This window comes from Loxodonta africana, chromosome 1 (assembly GCF_030014295.1).
Source record: "Loxodonta africana isolate mLoxAfr1 chromosome 1, mLoxAfr1.hap2, whole genome shotgun sequence".
Classification (NCBI taxonomy): Eukaryota; Metazoa; Chordata; class Mammalia; order Proboscidea; family Elephantidae; genus Loxodonta; species Loxodonta africana.
This window is the reverse complement of record NC_087342.1, coordinates 232,928,533-232,949,437: the sequence shown is the minus strand read 5'-3', so window position 1 is coordinate 232,949,437 and position 20,905 is coordinate 232,928,533. Positions and strand designations below refer to the sequence as shown.

General features: G+C 40.3%; 1 protein-coding gene and 1 long non-coding RNA gene across 4 annotated transcripts in view; both read left to right on the top strand.

The window, feature by feature from the left end:
* Positions 1-20,905, top strand: part of PRKN (parkin RBR E3 ubiquitin protein ligase) — a 1,623,853-nt gene that overhangs the window by 40,727 nt on the left and 1,562,221 nt on the right. The gene's annotated exons all lie outside the window — the stretch shown is intronic.
* Positions 1-20,905, top strand: part of LOC135232642 (uncharacterized) — a 108,241-nt gene that overhangs the window by 13,228 nt on the left and 74,108 nt on the right. For both annotated transcript variants that reach the window (XR_010323258.1, XR_010323257.1), the window contains one exon: positions 1,362-1,627. This is a non-coding gene — a long non-coding RNA (uncharacterized LOC135232642). The remainder of the gene's footprint in view (positions 1-1,361; positions 1,628-20,905) is intronic.

Here is a 20,905-nt window from a genome sequence, read left to right as displayed (position 1 = left end):
GAACGTAGCAAATTCAAGTTTTGCTTTTTGGAACTCTTTTTTTTTTTCTCAAACATTTTCGATCTGTGGTTTATTGACTGTGGGTGCAGAGCCTGCGGATACAGAGGACTGACTGTATTTGCGCAGTGGTTAACAAAACCCTGTTAATGAACTATTGTCAAACATCGAGACCTCTTCAGAAAAGGCTGAAGTGCCATTGTTTCTGTGAAATCCATCACTGGGTCTGGTTTTATGATAACACTCTCTGATCAAGAAACTGTTTATAGTAATAGCCTCAATTCTAGCAGTTCCTTGGGGCTTAGTTGTTGTTAGGTGCCTTTAGTCAGCCTGACTCTTACCCACCTTAAGAGTAACAGAAGGAAATGTTGCCCAGTCCTGCACCATCATCTCACTCAGGCGTTGCTATGTTTGAGCCCATTGTTGCAGCTTAGTTAAGAATGAAATACAAGGAGTCCTGAGTCTAAGTATAAGGGACTAAGACCCTAGTGAAGTACCACTTCCTCTAAAGAAAATACCTGAAAAGCCTAGATATGGTGCAAAAAGCAACTGCCTGAAGGATGGGAGAGTGAAGAGAAGCAGAAAGACTGGTGGGGTATGGGCTTGGAGGCAACACGTAGGAAGCTATGAAAGTAAGTACCCATCTTTGCAGCTTTCAGGCACTGAATTTCAACAGAATTCTGAGGTTTTTGATGCCCTAAAATAACTCAATCAGTGGTTCACTGGAGTAAACAAAAAAGGCTGTTTCTAGTGAAATGCTCCTTGGAGGGGATCTCTCTGCCTGGGGGTGAGGAATGCACACTAGTGGGGTATAGCACCACACTTGGAGAACTCTTTGTTAGACTATAATCTCCAAGAAGGAAGACAGCATTTCCATGTTATACTGCTGCCTAGCATGAGGCCTATGGTTAAGTGCTCGGCTGCTAATTGAAAGGTTGGCAGTTCAAACCCACCAACCTCTCCACCAGAAGAAGACCTGACAATCTGGTGTCATAAAGATTACAACCTACAGAACCCTGTGGGGCGGTTCTGCTCTGTCCTATAGGTTCGCTATGAGTTGGAATGGACTCCATGGCGCACAACAAGTTTGAGACCTGGCACAGACACATTAACACAGGATTTCTTCATTAATCATTCAGCTAGTATTTGGATACCATTAAATTTCTTCTCCTTTATCTCTGAATAAAATAATTTCCTCCTCTCAGTAACTTTGTGATTCCTGAGGACATAGGGTTAGGGAGATCTGAGTTTCAGCCTCTTTCTTGATTTAAAACTTCATTGAAAAAAAAATTCTAAAATCTGTGATTTGTATTCAGTGTTAATTTTTTTTATTGCTGTTGTTCATGTTTAATTTTCTATTATAGAAAACGTTGAAGATTTTTATTATTGAAAACTCAAAGTGACACAGAAGTAGAGAAGAGAGTGTAAAGAACTCTTCGTACCAACCATCCTGATTTAACAGCTGCCCTCTAATAGCTGACCACTTCCATCTGTACCGTCACTTGCTCTCCTCCCACCTCCCCAGCAACTAGACTGTTGGGAAGCAGATATTTGCATTCTGAACTGAATAAGTAAACTGTGGAAAACATGAAGCAGTAGAACATATTTGAATACTAGTGAATATTTGATGGTAAGGAAATATTGTTAATATTTTTAGATGTATTAATTGTACTGTGGTATATTTTAAAAGAATCCTTGTCTTTTAGGGATAACATTCTGAAATATTTATGTATCAAATAATGCAGTCTCAGGGCTTTGCTTAAACTCTGCTTTTTAAAAAGTTCTTTCTGTCATAAATCATTTGAGTAGATAATATAACGAATTCCAGTGTCTAATTTCCTCACAAACAAGTAAATGCTTTTTCAAATGACCTTTCCATTCTCATTGCTTGAAGCTTAACTAGGGGGATAGGAACACATCCACCAGCCTCTAAATCGAGTTTCCAAAGAAAACTCAAGCAACGAGGGCTTGGACACCCTTTTTCTCCTTTTCTTCTGAAGTGCCATTCCTTAGGCAGACAGGAGCACATCTTTCCTAGGAATTAAAATTCAACTCCATTACCTCACACGCAGAGATTTCGACCATCTAGTCCTCTGTATTTTCAGAATTTCTTTCATAATATTGAACAATCATTGCTGCAAAGACTTTCATCTGTTTTTAATTTTTGTCCTGTATCCACCATGGACTAGTCTCCTAGCCTGCTCTAACATACCGCAAACTGGGAGGCTGATGAGAGCAGAAACTGATTGTCTCACGTTCTGGAGGCTGGGAGTCTGGATTCAGGACGTTGGCAGGGCCGTGTTCTCCTCCAAGGCTCTAGGGGAAGGTCCTTTCTTCGGTTCCTTGGGTTGCAGCTGCAGCATGATTCTGTCTTCACGTGGCCGTTTTCCCTCAGTGTGTCTCTGTCTCTTGTTTTCTTTTATAAGGACCCCACGCTGATGGGATTAAGGCCTTCACTACGTGTTAACTGATAACATCTTCAAAGACCCTATTTCCAAATGAGGTCATATTCACCGGATGCGGAAGTTAAAATTTCAAAATTATCTTTTTAGGTCACACAATTCGACCCATAACACTTCTTTTTCCCCTTCTTTTTAGCATGTTTTCTGTAAAGTTCATTTATCAAAAGGGGAGAAAATAACATTTACTGAGTGCACTGTGCCTTGTATCAGATGCTGTCTGTAGATGATCATTTAATTTTCAACGCAGCCCTACATTCCAAACATTCCTGTGGTATGCTCAGCGGCTCAGCACGTCTTGGGCTCAGAGAGGTTACAACTTCCCCAGTGTCATTCATTTCAGGTGGTTAGCTGATAGTTGGGTTCTGGTTTCTCTGATTTCAGACTCCATATACTTTCAATTCTACCACATTTTACTATTAATGCATTTTAATATTCCTAAATGTTACTTGAAGCTTATATAAGTTATAAACTTAGGGTTTGTTTTCCAGCCCAAACCAGTTATATTTTGCTCAGATTCAGAAATCATTTCCTAAATTCTGAATGACCGTTGGGTAGTTTCTCTGACTTTAATGTTTATATTTTTCTATTAAATGTACATAAGATGTGGAGGTAATCAAGATGCATCCATTCCAAAGGGCAGAAATAATGTTGAATGGAAAGTATAAAGAGTTCTACAGAAAATTTTTTTGTTGAATTGATGGAACAATGAACAGGGAAAAAAATATACTATATAAGTAAATGTATGGAATACTTCGAAGCTCTAATTTTACATAGAAAGTCAGGCCTCGGCATTTTTAAATGGGCTGTAAATTTACTAGTATTTCAAACGGCAATAAGAGAATGTTAAATATGGTTCTTTGTTCCTGAAATTTTCAGTTTTCTTAATGTTAGCTACCATTAGTGAGAGCAACCAACCTTGCCCGTGTATTTAACTTGGATTCGGAGTAATGCTTCATACGACTTCAATTTCTGTGACCTGGAAATATTGATGCACTAATTTTCTGAGTTAAAATTGTTCTTTTTTATGTTTTTGTCCTTGCTTAAATGGGCAAACGCTGGCTGAATGTCTTGGAGAATACAGTACTTTCAGGAAATGACAAGAAGTATTGATTTACCTTATCCTTATTCCCTCAAAGAACAGCTATAAAATATGTTCAATTCCTTCTCATTTCTATCTGCAGATTACACCGACTTGTAGTGCAGTGACAGGTGTGGATATGACAGGAGTGTATTGAGACTTAGGAGGATTTGACTTCAAAGCTTTAGAGATGAAAGGAACACTGACAAATTCAATGAGGACATTACTCAGATGACTATTATGGCACTCAGTTTCATTTATTAATTGTAAACATGAATGTAGGGCTGTCATAGAAAATCCAGAAAAGGACAATTACTTTTGGACCAAAACGTCACATATGCTATAAAGGCAACATGAATCTGCTTTGAAGCTATTTTGGAAAACTTAAGATATTCGACATGTAATCTAGAGTAACTTTTTAAATAAATTTATCATTCAGTGAAATGATATTGAAATCTAGTAAAATGGTTCTATACCAGATACTGATTTTTTTTTTTTTAAGGACTAACGGTTAAAATTCAACGTAATGGTGACTTGTATATGATTTTCAAGTGTGCTTACTGTTCTTAGGCTAGTCACAGGTATATGAATTCTCCCAGGTCCATCACTTCTTTTTTGGAGTGACACAATTTAATTTTGAATAACCTTAAACAAGTCTCTACACTTGGTAGGCACCCATCTGCTCATTTGGCTCCAGGAGCATCTGTGCAAATGGACAGGTTTTCTTGGGATTGACAGGAAACCATACACATCACACATGCTTTTTCTGTCTACTTAGCTCTGCGCTGAAGGCATAGTGTTCCCCCAGATAGCCATGATAATCACCCTTACTCTGGCATGTGGGATGACAGCAGTGAGCGTGACTAAGCAACAATTGTAGCCATTGGCAGCAATGCTTGCCAAACCAAAAACCAAACCCATTGTCCTCAAGTTGATTCTGACTCACAGCAACTCTATAGGACAGAGTAGAACTGCCCCATAGGGTTCCCAAGGCTGTAATCTTCACAGAAGACGATGGCCACATCTTTCTCCCGTGGAGTGGCTGCCGCATTCAAGCCACCGAACTTTCAGTTAGTAGCCAAACTCTGTAACCACTGATCCACCAGGGCTTTTTGGTAATTCCTCTTCTACCTCTAAAAATACCAGCTTTCTTCATTATTTATCCCTGAAGCTGTGCAAGGTCAATTGGCATAGCTTTATTTTTAGTATATTCAGGAACACATGTGTATCATGTTAAAAAAAAATTGGGTGCAAGTTGAGTTAGCTGACTTATTCCTGGTGTTTGCCTGCCGTTGGGTTCTTCCAGTCACCATACTCCTCTTCCAGTGACTCTTTAAAGAGGTTACAGTTAAACTTTTATTATGGGCTGAAAGCTGTCTGAGATTCAGGGTGATGAACTTGAATATTTTGAGGGTTGATGTGTTTTATGGCGTGTCATAGCTGAAGTTTCTTGCTAGCAAAAAACAGGCAGTTCTTGGCTTCCTATATTTTAGTGATAGAAGAATGAAGTCTAACGAATGGATGCTTCTCCTTTCCCAAGTGGAGGTCTCATTAGCACATTTGGGGAAGGGCTATCAGAGATGGTGTCTTAGTCCTCTAGTGCTGCTATAACAGAAATACTACAAGTGGATGGCTTTAACAAAGAGAAGTTTATTTTCTCAACAGTAAAGTAGGCTAAAAGTCCAAATTCAGGGTGTCAGCTCCAGGGGAAGGCTTTTTTTCTCTCTTGGCCTTCTCATAAATCTTCCCCTAGGCTAGGAGCTTCTCTGCGCTGGGACCCTGGGTCCAAAGGATGCACTCTGCTCCCGGTGCTGCTTTCTTGGTGCTATGAGGTCCCCAACTGTCTGCTTGCTTCATTCTTTTATATTTCTAGAGATTGCCTCAAGACACAATCTAATCTTATAGATTGAGTCCTGCCTGACTAACACAACTGCCACCCATCCTTCCTCATTAACATCACAGAGGAAGGATTTACAACAAATAGGAAAATCACACAATACTGGGAACCATGGCCCAGCCCAATTGATACACACATTTTTGAGAGACATAGTTCAATCCGTGACAGATGGCTATTGCTTTCAGTGCCATTTCCACCATCCCTCTGTTACTGACAGCACTTGGTGTACCTCCTCACTGCCAGCCCCAAACCCCATGTCTTAGTTTCCTAGTACTGAAGAAACAGAAATTCCGTTCTGGCTTTCAGAAACAGAGGTTTATTTTCTCACAGTTCTGGAGGTTGTAAGTCCAAATCAGAGTCTCAGCCCATGTCCGTTCCTTCCTCGTTGGTAGCCCTGGGTGTTCCTTGGCTGGTAGAGTTTCCTCACATGGCATCTGCCTTCCTGCTTTTGTACTTGTCTCTGTGCCTAATCTGCTCCTTTTAGAACTCAGAAGTGATTAGGTTTAGGACACACTGTACAGTGGTATGGTGATTTAAGAAATCAGTTTAGCAAGTTGTGACTAGTTTTTATTTTTGATGCAATAGAATTGTATAGAAATTAGAGAACTTCTCGGATAGCAAGATGTCTTAGTTATCTAGTGCTGCTATAACAGAAATACCACAGGTGGATGGCTTTAACAAACAGAAATTTATTCTCTCACAGTCTAGGAGGCTACAAGTTCACATTCAGGGCATCAGCTCCAGGGGAAGCCTTTCTTTCTTTGTTAGCTCTGGAGGAAGGTCCTTGTTATCAGTCTGCCATGGACTAGGAGTTTCTCTGTGCAGGAACCAGGGGTCCAAAAGACATGCTTTGCTCTCAGTGCTTCTTTCTTGGTGGTATAAGGTCCCTCTGTCTCTTTGCTCGCTTCCTCATTTTATATATCAAAAGATATTGGCTTAAGATACCCAATCTAGTAGATTGAGTTGTGCCTCATTAACATAACTGCCTGTAATCCTATCTCGTTAACATCATAGCGATAGGATTTATAACACATAGGAAAATCACATCAGATGACAAAATGGTGGACAGTCATATAATACTGGGAATCATGGCCCAGCCAAGCTGACAAATATTTTTTGGGAACACAGTTCAATCCATGACACAGGTATGTATGGTTTCATGGAATGCGGTATCAGGTGCGTGAGTGTTCCTATAGGTGCATATTGGGTTATGATGTGAAGTGTGCTCACTGTGTTTTTGCTGTTTGGGATGTGAAGGCCCCGTCTGTGGACTTGACCAGAATCCATATCCAGCCCTCCTGTGCCTCCTGCTGGTATATGTCGTACAGTGACTGTCATGGATTGAATTATGTCCCCGCCACCCCCAAAAAATCTGTGTATCAACTTGGTTAGGCCATGATTCCCAGTATTGTGTGATTGTTCTTCGTTTTGTAATTGTAATTTTATGTTGAGAGGATTAGGGTGGGATTGTAACACCGTCCTTACTCAGGTCAACTCCCTGATCCAAGGTAAAGGAAGTTTCCCTGGGGTGTGGCCTGCATCACCTTTTATCTCTCAAGAGGTAAAAGGAAAGGGAAGCAAGCAGAGAGTTGGGGACCTCATACCACCAAGAAAACGGTGCCAGGAGCAGAGCATGTCCTTTGGACCTGAGGTACCTGCACCAAGATGCTCCTAGACCAGGGGAAGATGGATGACAAGGACCTTCTTCCAGAGCCGAGAGAGACAGTAAGCCTTCCTCTGGAGCTGACACCCTGAATTTGGGCTTCTAACCTACTAGACTGTAAGAAAATAAACTTCGCTTTGTTAAAGCTGTCCACTTGTGGTATTTCTGTTACAGCAGCACTAGAGGACTAAGACAGTGGCCGTGTACTTATCCTCCGTGGCTGCCAGGTCTCCTTATTGTACAAGTTTACCCTGCTATCCAAAAGTGGAGCATTCCTATGAATCCTTTCATAAGCCACAATGGCATAAAGCAAGATGCTATTATCATTAATTTATATGGGGAAAATCTTTGAGCATCCCCAGACCCCCAAAATTACTTCCAAATCATACCAAATAACACATAAAACCTAAAATAACACTAACATAGTAAAAGCTGAAATGATATGATAAATACACAGCCTATATAAAAGTAGAAATCATGTATGTACAGTTCAAAGCTGTGGTGGCTTGGTGCTGAGACTCTGAGTGTAGTTCCCGGGGAAGGAGCTTGGCGATGCCACTCTCACTGCTTGGGATGCGTGCTGCCTCTTGAACAGCTTGCTGCAAAACGAACACTCAATGCTAGTCTCGCTTTCGTCTTTTTTCATAAAAGCAAAATTCTCTTAGCATTTTTTTCAGTTAGTGAAAACAGGTACTCATGTAGGTCTTTGGTAAAAGCAAAGTGGGGTAAAGTGAACTTTCGATAGGCGGGGTACACCTGTAATGTCTCTGTAGACTCAGCTGATGCACTTTCAGCTAGAGCAGAGGAAAGAAGTGATTTAAAACGAAGCAGCTAAAGCAGTATCTGAGTTTGCATTCATAACTTCCGGTATCTTATCTACCTCTAAGGAAATGGTAGCTATTTCTAATCTGTGCATATAGACACACGGCCTTTTATAAAGATATCACTGCTGGTTACTTAAGAAGCTAATGACCACCTATTTAAGAGCCTAGTCAAGGGAAAACTCCAGCAATAGTAAAATCAGGAATTGTCCAAAATATTTGCCTGACAGATTGATCTTCATCCTGTCACAATAGCTGGAGGGCTGTGGCTGCTTCAGTGACGTAGAGTTTTCTTCCATCCCATTTCTCAACAACGCTGCAGACCATAGTGATTTAGATTGAATTGTTCCCTCCACTGGTTATTTGCTGTGACTTTCTTTCTGATAAATACGAGTTTTGAAAGTATAAGAATCAAATGAGAACAATGCATTCAGAAGTACTTCTGGAAAACACTAAATACATTTCCTCAAATGTATTCCATGAGTCACTAGTTTCTCAGACTATTAATGGTTTGAATACAAGAATATGGATCACCTGAGCTTGAGAAACTGGATTAACCAAAGCTAGCATTCCTTAAAAGAGGGAAACTATGTGTGAGTCTCCAAGGGTTATCTAAGCTTTTTAACTGTAGGTAATTTTTTTTTTTTCTTGGCCTACCTAATAAGATGAGTGTTTGTAGGAGCACAGAATGGAAGATGCATTTAACCATATTGGCTATTATTATTTTGGTATCTTGAGGCAAAGATTTTTTTTTTTAATGGAACACATTCTTGGAATTATGCAGGAAGTTGACATCCTCTGCCACTAATCTGTTACGCAACATGATACATAGTTGTCTCTATCATGGGCAGTGACAGATTTTTAATTCACTGACTAAAGTAATTAAAATATTTGATGCCACAACATTTTATTGTATTTATTTTAAGTGTGTGTAAATTGAGAAAAATATTTTCACTTTTGTAATTATCTAATTGAAATGTTCCATCTTTGTATTTCGAACTGTGTCATTAGATACAGCCAGCACATTTATCAAGAGAAGCTTTTTATGTATTTGTGAAAAGATTCCTTACTTGTGGTTTGATGCGTGTCACATGTAGAAGATAAATGATATACTCACTTTTGTTCTAGTGAAGCCCTGTTTATTTTCAAAGAGGTCAGTAGGAGACATCCCAGGTAAATGAATCTAATATTGTCAATGGAGACTCCATTTTTTAGGACAGTATACCCTTCTGTGCCAACAGCAAGATCTCTTAACACTACTTCCTATACCATCAAATTGGTAACATTTAAAAATTTGGAATTAACGATAAAGGAAAACTCAAGAATTTTCCAAGATCCTTTAATTTCTATACGTTATCTTGGGCTTTTCCATCAATAAAAGAAGAAATAAAGATAATAGCATCAGGAACTTTACTCATTATTAAGGATCCCTGTAGGAGCCCAGGTGGCACAGTGGGTAAAGTGCTCGGCTGCTAACCGAAAGGTCCATAGTTTAACCCACCAGCTGCTTTGTGGGAGAAAGTTGTAGCAGCCTGCTTCTGTAAAGATTACAGCCTTGGAAACCCTATGGGGGTTTCTACTCTGTCCTATAGGGTCACTATGAGTCAAAATCGACTCAATGGCAATGGCTTACTCATTATTAGATTGTCTCCAAACCTTTACTGAGAAAACCTTTGGAAGTCTTATACCTCGTAGCTGAGGTAGGCATTAATTTATGTGATGATTTTTGACACAGTTCCTTAGTGATAGATTACTATTTATTTGGTATGGGATAAATGAAAGCTATCCTCCCAAAACCTGACCTCAGTCTTGTTAATAAACAAAAGCTGTTCCTATTCCTTGATGATCCTTTCACAAGGTGTAAACAGATGGTACTTTTAACCCAGAGACGGAGAGTATCGAGTATAGAATCGTGGACTCTGGAGAGAGCTGGCTTGAGTATGAATCTGTTCACTAACTGTGTGTCTGTGGACAAATTGATTAATATTTTGTGCCTGCTTGGTTTTCCTCTCTGCAAAAAGGGGATAGTAATAGGACCTGTGCAGGAGAAAAGACCTGGCATTCTGCTCCTGTAAAGATTACAGCCCAGGAAGTGGGGCAGTTCTGTTCTGTCACGTGGGTTTGCCATGGGCCAGAACTGAGTGGACCGCACATAACATCAACAACAATAGTACCTACTTCCTGGGCTTGTGAGCATTTTAAGTGTGTTAACATGTGTAGAATGCTTAGCATGATGCCCAGCGCAGAGTAAGTGATCAGTAAATTTTAGTAATTATTTTTAACTAGAGCAAGGTTACTTTTTACTGATATTCAGAAAGTTCAGGCTTTGCTTGAAACTTAATATGTATTGGTATGGATCACATTCTACATAATAGCAAGTGTGTTTCCTCAAATACATCTTCAAGAAAATAAACAAACGTTCTAAATTATACCAACATGACTGTCTTCCATTTAGAGGAAGTTTTGTTGTTGTTAGGTGCTGTCAAGTTGATTCCGACTCATAGTAACCCTGTGTACAACAGAACGAGATACTGCCTGGTTCTGCGCCATCCTCACAGTCCTCGTTATGCGTGAGTCCATTGTCGTAGCCACTGTGTCAGTCCGTCTCATTGAGCGTCTTCCTCTTTTTCACTGACCCTCTACTTTACCAAGCATGGTGTCCTTCTCCAGAGGCTGATCCCTCCTGATGACATGTCCAAAGTATGTGAGACGTAGTCTCACCATCTTTGCTTCAAAGGAACATTCTGGTTGTACTTCTTCCAAGACAGATGTGTTCATTCATTTAGCAGTCCCTGGTATATTCAATATTCTTCGCCAACGCTACAACTCAAAGGCATCAGTCTTCTTCGGTCTTCCTTATTCATTGTCCAGCTTTCACATGCATATGAGGTGATTGAAAATACCATGGCTTGGGTCAGATGCACCTTAGTCTTCAAGGTGTACTAGAGGAAGTAACTAAAAATACCAAACCCATTGCCGTTGATTCCGACTCATAGCAACCCTATGGGACAGAGTAGAACTGCCCCATAGAGTTTACAAGGAGCCCCTGGTAGATTTGAACTGTGAACCTTTTGGTTAGCAGCTGTAGCACTTAACCACTACACCACCAGGGTTAATACACCCTTTTTTGGGTCCTAATGTGTTCGGAATAAAGACTTCTGATTCATACCGTGGATTGAATTTGGTGACCCCACATATGCATGTTGATTTGGGCTTCGTTTTTGTTTTGTGGTGAAATGCCTTGAAGCAGGGCATGCAGACGAAGGCTTCCCCACACTTTGCTGCCTTAGACTGTCGCCTCCTTTACCCCTTGAGGCTTGTGAAGCTGACCGCTGCCATTTTAAATGAATTTTATGTAATACCTGGCCTAAACTTCACCCCGAGGGCCAATGCATATTGAGGAGGACCATGCAAGATGGTGGCCTCTTCCTGAAGATTCTCTTGTTTTCAATTATGAAGACATGGGAATCTTGATGTATGTTCTTGATAAACAAATAATGCTGGAACCCCAAAGTAGATGTTATAGTCCTGCCAAAAAGGTTAGCCAAAACCAATTCAATAAACAGCATAATCCTACCTAATGGCATTGACTATATCAACATACAAGAGAATTAAATGATTAAAAGAAACTCTGCACTAACACAACTGATAAAATTCTAAAAAAATAGATTGATTCAACCCAACAGGCATGCAGGCAGTATAAGGATCAGTGAAGAATGCTGACTTTATTATTCCCCCCTTCCCCCCTTTTCTGGCTGTAGTAATTGGAGCTCTTTAACAGATCTTAAATGTCCACAATTCAGAGGAGGCTCCTTCTCGTTTGACTTGTGCACCGTTTATCTGCCCATCGCCGTTAGCTTCTTTCAGTAAGAGTGATGCCCTCTGAGTAATGCCCCTGTTGTGAACTAAGAAAGACCATGAATTATTAATAGCCGCAGGGTTGCAGAGCCCTTGTTGGAAAGAGCGGTGTGCTCTGTACAACAATTCTGTTCACCTGATCTTGACAAATTAGGAGCACCGGCTACATCCTCCTGCTTGTTAATACAAGAAGTGGGGGAAAGGTGACTGGGAAATGCATCAATATTTAGCCCTTTTGTAGACTCTCAAAAGGGTAATCTCGAAGAGTGTTTCTTCATAAATAACTGTCTCTCCTATCTTTGTGGTTTAGTGTGGTAGGTTAGTGCCTTCCTGTCAAGATCAGCTTTATGGTTCCAATTTCTGCCTTGCTCCCTGAGAAACAACAGGAAGAAAGAAAAAAGTACAAATGCAGTTATAAATATGCCTACTCCACAGTCATTCAGTCCTGTTTATAGAACCTGATCCTTTTCAAGTATACGTTCACCCTGTGTATTAAGCTGATAGGCAACGAGCGCAAATAAGACTCTTTACAGCAGCAGCAATTGTTTCATCAATACCCTGGCTTATGTGGGAATCTCGGCAGGAGGATGAGGAGTCATGTTCACGTTGAAACGTGAACTACGCACTGCAGCCCTACACAAGGAAATGGGTTTTAAAACCTTCTAAGTGTGTGCGTGTGCGCTCTTGGTACTCAGTAAACTCAAGTTACAATTGGAAATTTTGTCCTAGAAAAGATAAAGGATACTGTGTATTTATTAGATACTTATCTAGCCCTATTGACCTATTACTCATTTTTATGAGATAGTTATCTAACACTACTGACCTATTTTTTCATTTTATTATGGTATAGTAAAATACACAAATCTTAACCTGTACAGCTCAAAGAATGTTTCCATATCCATACACCCACGTTCCCACCATCCAGAGTAAGATACAGAATGTTTCTAACACCTGTGAAGGCTCTCTCATGCATACTCAGTCAGTACCTCCACCAGAAGTAACCACCGTTCTGCCATCTGCCACCACAGCTTAGTTTTGCCTGCTCCTGAACTTCATACAAATAGAATCGTGCAGTATGTCCTCGTATGTGTCTGGTTTCTTTCAGTCAGTATTATGTCTATAAGATTCACCCGTATTTAGCCTTTAGGTAATAAGGTGATAGTTGTTGTTAGCTGCCGTCCAGTTGGCCCTGACTCATCACGACCCCATGCATCATGGAACGATACACTACCACGTCAAGTAGCACCATCTGTATTTTAGGCATTTACCTATGGCTTCATTTTTTAATTCAAGCTGCTTATTTAAATAAAATATTTCTCTGTTCTGAGCAGAGTAATACTAGACACCATGATACGCAGGTAGGCAAAAGTGCTTCAACAACTATTGCAATCATTACCATTAATTTTGTACTTCAAATCTGACATCCAACAGTAAGTATAGTTTTGGTAGAAGGAACCTGAAAATGTTTCCATGTTTCCTTTGTATTGTTCTAGCTAACGTAAGAGCAATGAGCTCTCCACTGTATAAATTAACAAGACCTTTGTATCCATAGTTACTTGTTCCTGGAGTTTGTAAATTGCCATTCTTGCAGTCATGCTGAGAATCAAATTATATTTGTGGGCCAGCTACACCCTTGTTAAGTCATCCACTGGTATGATAATTAGAGATTCCTTGTAGGTTTGGCCTGTATAAAAAAGTAGCACAGGTGGGAATTTTTCATGTAAGTCTTCAGTGACAAACTGTTATAGTTTCTCAGACTGTTAATGTTTCTGTCTTATGTAGATTGTTCATAATCCTCAATATGATGACTTTCCTATCAGCTTTAGATAGACAGCCTCTGCAACAAGATGGCCACGCTAAGAAGAAGCTTGGCAACATAGGAACACGACACGTATCTAGCTTTGTCTCATCTCTTCCTAATGCTGAAAAAGTAGAAGGAACACAACTCTTCAGCAAAGGCTCTTTGTTCCTTCTGAAATGCTCTTAGCAATATAGCTTTGCTCTTTCTCCGTGCAACTTTTAAATACCCCACTTCATTTTATCATGGTTTATAAACAAAAATTAGTAAAATACCCAGACACTGGCAAATGTCCAGGACTCTCTTTCTTACTGATCCGTTGCCATTTACCAAGTAGTTCGGGATACGCTTTTAATACAAATTATTGCTAGTATTTGTTTCTGTTTATTGCTTTGAGTGAGCTTAAGGCAGCTTGGTTTAACTGCCATGGCGGCTGGTACCATGAAAGAATTTACTCTTTAAGTTTTCACTCAGGTTAAATCATACTAATATTTAAGGGGGGTGGAGAAGCAGTTGCCATGGAGTTGATTCTGACTCATGGCAACCCTAGGTGTTGTAGAGTAGAGCTGTGCTCCATAGGGTTTTTAAGGCTGTGACCTTTTGGAAGCAGACTGCCAGGCCTTTCTTCTGAGGTGCCTCTGGGTAGGATCGAACCTCCAAACTTTCAGTTTGTAGCTGAGCGCTTAACCATTTGCATCAGGCACGACTATTTAAGGTAAAGCAGTCCTTTAAACATTATCTTTCATTTTATCGATCACTTCCTCTCTTTAAGAGAAAAGCGTTTGGGACTACATGTAGTCTGTTTGCATTATTGTAGCCACCACACTTGTATCCCAGGTAGCACTTGACAGGCCCAACTGGAGGCCTGCTCCCTCTCAGACCGGATGTTAAAAATGTTTAACAGTTTGCACACCGTCTTTTCAGAATGGCCCCGGCTCCAAACAAGCACATTCCCTTCGTCCGTTATGTGTCAAGAGGAAGCTCCAGTGTTTATAATACTTAGCACACACAGATTAAAGATGCGTGGGGAGAAAGAACAAAACTGGCTTACGTAGATGGGGACGAAAGCCAGCGAAGCAGGACACTGCTCAGGTCCCGTTAGGGAATCAGGGCTCCTGTGTCACTGACAGCCGTCTGTAATTCTGGGTCTCAGAAGGAATGTCACTGACAGCAGAGATTTTGGTAGTCGGTGAGTGTGTTGTTGCTGGGTGCCGTCGAGTCAATTCCGATTCCTAGCAAACCCATGTGACAGAGCAGAACTGCCCCATAAGGTTTTCTTGGCTGTAATCTTTATGGGAGCAGATTGCCAGGTCTTTGCTCCGCAGAGCCCCTGGGTGGGTTAAAACCTCCAACCTTTTGGTTAGCAGCTGAGCACTTAACTATTGCGCCAGTTAGTAAGCATAAATAATTTTAGTCATTGGATCTAACTTCTTGCCATTGGATTTCCTCTGCTTTTCTTTCCTTTTGGCTAAACCATTTACTGTCGGTTACCCACCTACATCAGAGGAAAGAGAGTGAAAACAGAGCCAGCTTTTCACTTACTTCATGGTAGCAGTAAAAGGTCTAGAGGAATACCTCTAGATGTCACTGATCTTATTTTTTCCCCTTTCTGCTACCACGTTTTCCAGGAATTGGCAGTGCTTTTCATATTTTAAATGTAACATTAAGGGTAATATACCGTTTTGCTTTTATGTGGAAAAAGAACTATCATATAGATTTTTAGAGTATTGAGAAGGACAGACAGTCCTTCTTACTGGGTTGTATTTACTAAAACTGGAAGTGTCCCCGGTCAAAAATGTGCTCACCAGAGTCTTCATGACCAGGAGTGCGGCACAGGTTACTGTGAGAAGACCTGGATCCTTGACAGTCTGCCCCCTTTGCCACAAGCTCCCTGGAGTAAAGTCTGCTTATCACAGCAGCACTGTGAAGTCGGCCCCCTCGTGGCCACTTTACAGATGAGAGAATAACTTCTTAGAGGTAGAGAACCATTCGCCCAGGTCTGCAGCTGGAAGGTGGCAGAGCTGATTTGAATGTGAGCAGTAGGCTGTCAGTACCTGGTGACTTAACTGGTACGATAGGTACAATTTACTCAATTTTGTATCACAAGCATGTTTATGAAAAAAAAAGTTACGTCTAAATTACGTTTTTAAGTTACATTTTAAAAGTCTTAGGAGGTTAACTGAAAGGCATCCTTTGATAAAATAAATACTTATTCCCTTATTTGTATATTTCACAGATCTGTGTGTACATTTTATTAGGTATGTTTATAGAGCAGCTCTCCTGCTGCAATTTGTTGTTAATAGCCATTTCATTCTGGTTTTGTTTCAAGCAGTTTGCCTTATTAATAGATATCAGAATATAGGATAGGTAGCCTGCTCATGTCCTTTCCTATAGAATCATTGTAACAACCTGCTGAATTATGACTCCTTAAAAAAGAAAAAAAAAAATTGCCATTGAGTCAATTCTGACCCATAGCGACCCCATAGGACAGAGTAGAGCTGCTCCATAGGGTTTCCAAGGAGCACCTGGTGGATTTGAACTGTGGACCTTTTGGTTAGCAGCCAAATGCTTAACCGCTGTACCACCAGGGCTCCTGTGCCTTTGTATTATCACCATTTTACAGATAAGGAAAGAAAGCCTAATCAGTCAACACAATCGCTAATTGAAATCAGATCTTCAGACTCCAAATACTGTCCTTCCCCCAACCCTAAACTACGCAGCCTTTCTAAACAGACACATCTTAAAGGTAGTCATTACGTTTACGCTGCTGATAATAATTGCTCTGAGGATAAAATTCCCACCTCTAAGGAATACTTGAGGAAACCCTGGTGGCGTAGTGGTTAAGTGCTATGGCTGCTAACCAAAGGGTCAGCAGTTAGAATCTGCCAGGTGCTCCTTGGAAACTCTTTGGGGCAGTTCTGCTCTGTCCTGTAGGGTCTGTAGGGTCGCTATGAGGCGGAATCGACTTGGTGGCACTGGGTTTAAGGAACACTTAGCAACCTTTAAAAATATATATAATTAGTGAATTGTATAGAAAGCTTCGGAGATATAAAACACTTTTAAATGCAACTCAGGTCTTAGTAGTTACAGCTTCTGCTGCCTCGATTTTCTTGGCTGTAGAGTTCATTTTCAGATCTCCAGGGTGGAAAGCTGTGAGAAATCAGAGGATCCTGGCATACTTCAATAAGCATGAGCCACCTTCTATAGTGCTCATAGGATGTCAGGAAAATGCAGCCTGCATATTTGGGGGAAGGCAGCCTATTAATTTTTTTTTTAAATAATTTTTATTGTGCTTTAAGTGAAAGTTTACATATCAGGTCAGTCTCTCATACGAAAACTTATATACAACTTGCTACATATTCCCAATTACTCTCCCCACCCCCCCATGAAATAGCCCACTCCCTCCTTCTACTCCCTCTTTTCATGACCGTTTTGCCAGCTTCTAAGCCCATCTACCCCCCATCTGCCCTCCAGGCAGGAGATGCCAACATAGCCTCAAGTGTCCACCTGAACCAAGTAGCTCACGCCTCACCAGCATCCCTCTCCAACCCATTGTCCAGTCCAATCCATGTCTGAAGAGTTGGCTTTGGAGATGGTTCCTGTCATGGGCCAACAGAAGGTTTGGGAGCCATGATCACTGGGGTCCTTCTAGTCTCAGTCAGACTATTAAGTCTGGTCTTTTTATGAGAATTTGGGGTCTGCATCCCACTGATCTCCTGCTCCCTCAGGGGTTCTCTGTTGTGTTCCCTATCAGGGCAGCCATTGGTTGTGGCCGGGCACCATCTAGTTCTTCTGGTCTCAGGATGATGTAATCTCTGGTTCACATAGCCCTTTCTGTCTGTTGGGCTCATTATTGTGTCCTTGATGTTCTTCATTCTCCTTTGATCCAGGTGGGTTGAGACTCATTGATGCATCTTAGATGGCTGCTTGGTAGCATTTAAGACCCCAGATGCCACTCTTCAAAGTGGGATGCAGGATGTTTTCTTAATAGATTTTATTATGCCATTTGACTTAGATGTCCCCTGAAATCATGGTCGCCAAACCCCTGCCCCTGCTTCGCTAACCTTCGAAGCATTCAGTTTATTCGGGAAACTTCTTTGCTTCAGTTCAGTCCAGTTGTGCTGATCTCCACTGTGTTGAGTGTTATCCTTCCCTTCACCTAAAGTAGCTCTTGTCTACTATCTATTTAGTAAACACCCCTCTCCCACTCACCCTCCCTCTCCCCTCTCGTAACCACAAAAGAGTATGTTCTTCTCAGTTTAAACTGTTTCTCCAGATCTTGTAATAGTGGTCTTATACAATAATTGTCCTTTTGCAACTGATTAATTTCACTCAGCCTATTAATTTAAGATTGATTGGAACATCTTTATAAAATGATGAGAGTAAATCAAGAAAATTAAATAAACCTTCTAATGGGAACTGTGTACTATGTGATGGAATATCAGCTGCAGAAGATATTGTAGTAGGTAAAACCCGCATTAATGATGGCGCGGTGAACAGTATGCCTACTGCCTCCTGCTACTGCATTTGCTGAAAGAAAGACAGATGTATGAGTTTTCCTCTTAAATATTTATCCACTTAAGTGATTTTAATACTACATTCAGGTGCCAGTTTTTCAAACGAATATCTTCTTTTTTGCATTTTTTTTTAAACAGGAATTTTTAAAACAAAAAAGTATTTTGAGAACATTTTCAAAATTCTCTTTGGTGTCTGTTTCTGCCTACACAAGACAAACTGTTGTTACAATACAAAAGGAAGCCTGTATAGCAGGCTGCTGTACCAGAGAGACTTGTATATCCGTCATCCCTATGAATTCTCTTTGTCTCCGTAGAAGTGTTCCCTTGGCTGTCTGATACAGTAGTCACTAGCCATATATGGCTCTTGAGCGCTTGAAATGTCGTTAATGTGACCAAGGAACTGAATTTTTCATTTTATTCAATTTTAATTAATTTAAATTGAAGTAGCCACATGTGGCTGGCTAGTGGCTACCATTTTGAACAATACTTCACCTAAAATAAGACTGGGTCCTCCCCTTCACTGTCAGAGAGCACGAACAGATTGCTATTGCCCTGTTGTCTTTATTAAAAGCATAAAATGTTTTCTGTTTTTAGATAATGCATGCTCATTCAGTAACGTTTGTAAAATAAAGTAAAATAAAAATTATTGTGATCCCATTCCCCCAATAACACCACTGTTCTTTAGTGATCGTGGATTTCCTCGTGGTTTTATTTATTTATAGAATCTGTGACTAATTGTTCATATAACTCTAGTTATTTATGTCTTTTTGTGCAGTTCTCTGTCTGAAACCTTCATTTACTATCACAGGGTTATTGCATTTTTTTGCGAATGTGATTTTACTGCTTGCGTAATGGTCCATCAGGTGGATACAATGCCCGATATTTTACTTCACCAGCTCTCCAGTTTTGGATAGCTGAGATGTTTGTAACATTTTGCTATTATACATAACACTGCTAACTGCAGTTCTGTTTCTAAAGCTTTTTCCAAATTTCGTATTGTATTTTCAGAATTTCTGGTAGATTCAGAGAAATAGGATTTACTAGGTCAAAGGATAGGGACATTTTACGACTGTTGGACATGGATAGGCAGATTATTTTTTTTAAATGCCATTACATATAAAAATATTACTTTCATCATACCAGCACACCTTTAACTTTTTAAAAATTTCATCATGACAGTTTAATTTCATGATAAAATCTTCCTGAGTTTTTTTTTTCTGTAGTTTGAAGACTTAGAAATCTTAACGAGAGAATATGTCCTTGATAAATTTGTGGGGTTTTTTTTTTGGCTGATATATTACTTTTCTTCCACATTCTTATATTCTTGAAGGAAGACAAGGAAATGAGAAGGTGCTAGATTAGATGTCGTCATCAGTTGGAATCGACTTGATGACAATAGGTTTAGTTTTTTTTTTTTGGTTTTTAGGTGCCATCAAGCAAAGAGGAACTCCTTCTTGGCTACTTTGACCATTGTTCAAAAACATGTATGAAGTTTAGAGGCCAAATAAAAGATTTCCTGTTTTCTACTTATATTTCAAAATAACTTTTTGTTGCCTTCGTTTTTGTCTTTTTTATGTTTTTGAATATTATCTTTTTGAAAGTGAAGCTTGAATCTAACCATGCCTTTTCCAATATTTATCACCTTCTGGCTGCTGTGCAAACAATAATAAAGATGATTCAGGAAACAGCTTATATTACACATCTCCTGTTGTGCAGTGAATTCTATGGGGCCGTTCTACTCTGTCCTATAGGGTCTCTGTGAGTTGGAATCGACTTGATGGCAGTGGGTTTGGTTTTGGTTTTTTGGTTGTGCAGTGTTAAAAAATAGGAAACAGTGGTCAGAAAATGATTCTCTGAAGGTATCTGTAAACAGTCTGTATATTGTTGTTAGGTGCTGTCAAGTCGGTTCCGACTCATAGCGACCCTATGCACAACAGAACGAAACACTCCCCAATCCTGTGCCATCCTTAAAATCGTTGCTACGCTTGAGCTCATTGTTGCAGCCACTGTGTCAGTCCACCTCGTTGAGGGTCTTCCCCTTTTCTACTGACCCTGTACTTTGCCAAGCATGATGTCCTTCTCCAGGGACTTATCGCTTCTGACAACATGTCCAAAGTATGTAAGACACAGTCTTGCCATCCCTGCTTCTAAGGAGCATTCTGGTTGTACGTCTTCCAAGACAGGTTTGTTCCTTCTTTTGGCAGTCCACATGTGTATATTCAATATTCTTTGGCAGCACCACAATTCAAAGGCGTCAGTTCTTCTTCAGTGTTCGGTAATCACATGCATATGATGTGATTGAAAATACTATGGCTTGGGTCAGGCGCACCTTAGTCTTCAAGATGACATCCCTGCTGTTCAACACTTTAAAGAGGTGCTTTGCAGCAGATTTACCCAATGCAGTATGCCTTTTGATTTCTTGACTGCTGCTTCCATGGCTGTTGATTGTGGATCCAAGTAAAATGAAATCCTTGACAACTTCAGTCTTTTCTCTGTTTTTCCTGATGTTGCTCGTTGGTCCAGTTGCGAGGATTTTTGTTTTCTTTATGTTGAGGTGCAATCCATACTGAAGGCTGTGGTCTTTGAACTTCATTAGTAAGTGCTTCAAGTCCTCTTCACTTTCAGCAAGCAAAGTTGTGTCATCTCGTAACATAGGTTGTTACGAGTCTTCCTCCAATCCTGATGCCCCGTTCTTCTTCATATAATCCCAAAACCAAAAAAACCAAACCCACTGCCATCGAGTCGGTTCCGACTCATAGCAACCCTATAGAACAGGGTAGAACTGCCCCACAGAGTTTCCAAGGAGCGCCTGGT